We start from the raw sequence: 3,076 nt of genomic DNA, 5'->3' as shown, positions 1-3,076 counted from the left end.
AAACCTTTTAAGACAAGCTACTGACTTAGTACTTTTTGACTTAGGTTGAGGACTTTTGGACCGATTACTTGCACACTTTCCCGACTCTACATTACTACTATTTTACCGCTACTTATCATTGTGAGTTATAGCTTTCCCTTTTTACTTTAACTTATTTTAGGAACTGAGAATACATGCGCATTTTATGTTTTACATAATAGGCACGAGTACTTAAACTTTATATATGTGTGGGTTATATAACGGCAGAAACATTCCCTTTAGCTCGGTAACGTTTAGTCATTGGTTTTTGAACCGTGAATGCGAATCTTAGATATGGATCCATAGGGTGTGACATCCCCACTCGGGCTAGTCGCGCTAGCATTTAACGAGTGTTTAATACTTCGAGGTTATACGCACTTGCCAAGTGCACTTTCAGGGGGTACATAAACGTTAAGTTAGTTACCGGGTGCCCGCGGTTAAGCATATACTTTTACATACTTTTGAAACGCTCGTTGTAGCACCGAAATCTCGTGGCCTACTTACATTACTGTTATACTTAAACTATAGCTCACCAACCTTTGTGTTGACCTTTTTAAGCATGTATTTCTCAGGTGCTTGAAATCGCTTCCGCTATCATACTAGTCGTGCTGTAGAACCCGCTGCTTAGAGTTGTTATCGCATGACTACTTATCTTGCATTCAAACTTATATACTTTTGGAACTATGTTATGTAACGACCTTTGTGGTCACGTACACTTATTTAATGCTTCTACTTAGTGAAGCTTACTTTTGGATTGTAAAACATTCGACGTTTGTTATGACGTCACTTTTATTAATGAATGCAAACTCTGTCTTGAAAACGCATATAGTACTTAACCTTGTAATGATCCTGTTGATGATGGTCCGTACATGATGATTTAGTACGGGGCGTCACAATAATAGTTCGTGAATTGTCGTAATTTGGTCGAGGTTAAATGAATGTATGAACACCATTTAAAATTCTTGAGATTCAACTTACAAACTTTGCTTATCGTGTCGGGAATATATAAAGATTAAAGTTTAAATTTGGTCGAAACTTTTCGGGTTGTCACATAAAGATTATCTATTCCAGCCGTAACCGTAAATCAGATAAGTGGACCGAAATGATAGAAGGAATAGTAGAAACCCCGACCGGAATGGTGCACGATTTACAAGCTAGACTTGTTTTACCAGCAGCATCAACAGTACCGTTAGTATCACCAACACTGGCAAAACCTGTAGTACTACAAGCTCCGCCAGTTCCATAATCACCAACATCATCACAAATCAACAACGCGTATATTGTATCAACGAGTTATGAAGTAATAACTCATTTCCCATGAAGAAATTATATGTCTAATTTATATATATATGAATTTTGAAATCAATATAAATCTTTTCGTACTAAGCTATTACATGTGAATCTTAACTGGTAGGTATGTGATGACCCAAAAATTTCCGAACAAATTTAAACTTAATCTTATTATGGTTTTGACGCGATAAGCAAAGTCAGTAAAATTGAGTCTCAAAATTCTTGGAACTGTTTACATAAATTCATTTGTCCTTTGACTGTTCCCGACGATTCACGAACCATTGTAAATAAATATGTATATATATATATATAAATATAATATAAATATAAATATAAATATAAGTATATATATATATATATATATATATATATATATATATTAATTTGAATTAATAAAATACCAAATAATCATTTGAATGGACATATAAAGTAATATACAAAATAATTAAACTATTATTAAAATGAATCTATATATAGATGACTTCTATAAATAATTAATATTATATGTAAATTATAATATATATATATATATATATATATATATATATATATATATATATATATATATATATATAAATTCAAATAGATTATTATACGAATTAAGTATTACGTAATTAATAAAAGGTAACGTTAATATATTAAATCTTATTATAAGTAAAAATATAGTTGCTAAATTAATTAATTACTTTTATTATTATTATTAAAATTAAGATTTTTATAACTTTACCAAAGTTATTAGTTGTAACTTTCAAATTTATCTTTAGTAAATACCATTATTAGAGATATCATTATTATTAGCATTAGCATTACTTTGATATTATTATTAATATTATTATTTAGTATATAACATATAGATAAGAAATTTGATATATATAAATTGTTATATTATTAATATTACTAACAAAATTATTATCATTATTATAATTAGTATTGTTATATTATTATTATCATTAATAAAATTTTAATTATCATTTATTTTTTAATATCGTTGATGTTAATATTATTATTAATGTTAATATTATTTTGATTATTATTATTATTATTTTTAATACTATTATTATTATAATTAGTACCTTTATTAATTCTAATATTAATAACTCTATTATTATTATTATTATTATTATTATATTTATATTTATTATTATTAATAATATTAAATATAAAATAACAGATATATTTATTTGGATTCTGTTAAATCACAATTGTACTTAATTATTTAAAAATCAGAAAAAGCAGATTCATACAGCTCGCGTATCATTCAAACCTGTTGTAAAATATTGTTTCCGTCGGATTTGGGCACCAGTCGACTTCACTTCTTTCACTAAACAACACACTGATCGATTACATATGCAACATCCATTATATCTGTTAATTGAAAAAGAAAGAAACAAGAAAAACTACTATGTACGCGTTCTTTTTTTCTCAAAACTCGATTTCATAACAATTGTCAAAATCTATTAATGGATTTTTGTTAAGAACCTCTTACTTAAACTTTGTGCTAAATTTCAAGCCTCAATTCATTATATTGATGTTGAATTTCGAAGTCAAAGTTTCAAGTCAAAAAGTCAAAGCTTTTGTTAATCATTAAATTCGAAATTTTTTTTAAGGTTTCAATTTAAATTAATGATTCAGATAGATTATATGAGTGATTTAGAAACTTTTTCAAGTTGAAAACATTGTCTAAAACGCCTTTAATTTTCGAGTTTGAGTTTGTGTTCAAATGGGTTCTTCACGAACTGAGTACAGCGATTTTAATTTTTTTTTTATA

The sequence above is a fragment of the Rutidosis leptorrhynchoides genome, chromosome 4, assembly GCF_046630445.1.
Source record: "Rutidosis leptorrhynchoides isolate AG116_Rl617_1_P2 chromosome 4, CSIRO_AGI_Rlap_v1, whole genome shotgun sequence".
NCBI classification, from domain to species: Eukaryota; Viridiplantae; Streptophyta; class Magnoliopsida; order Asterales; family Asteraceae; genus Rutidosis; species Rutidosis leptorrhynchoides.
This window is presented reverse-complemented; position numbering follows the sequence as displayed.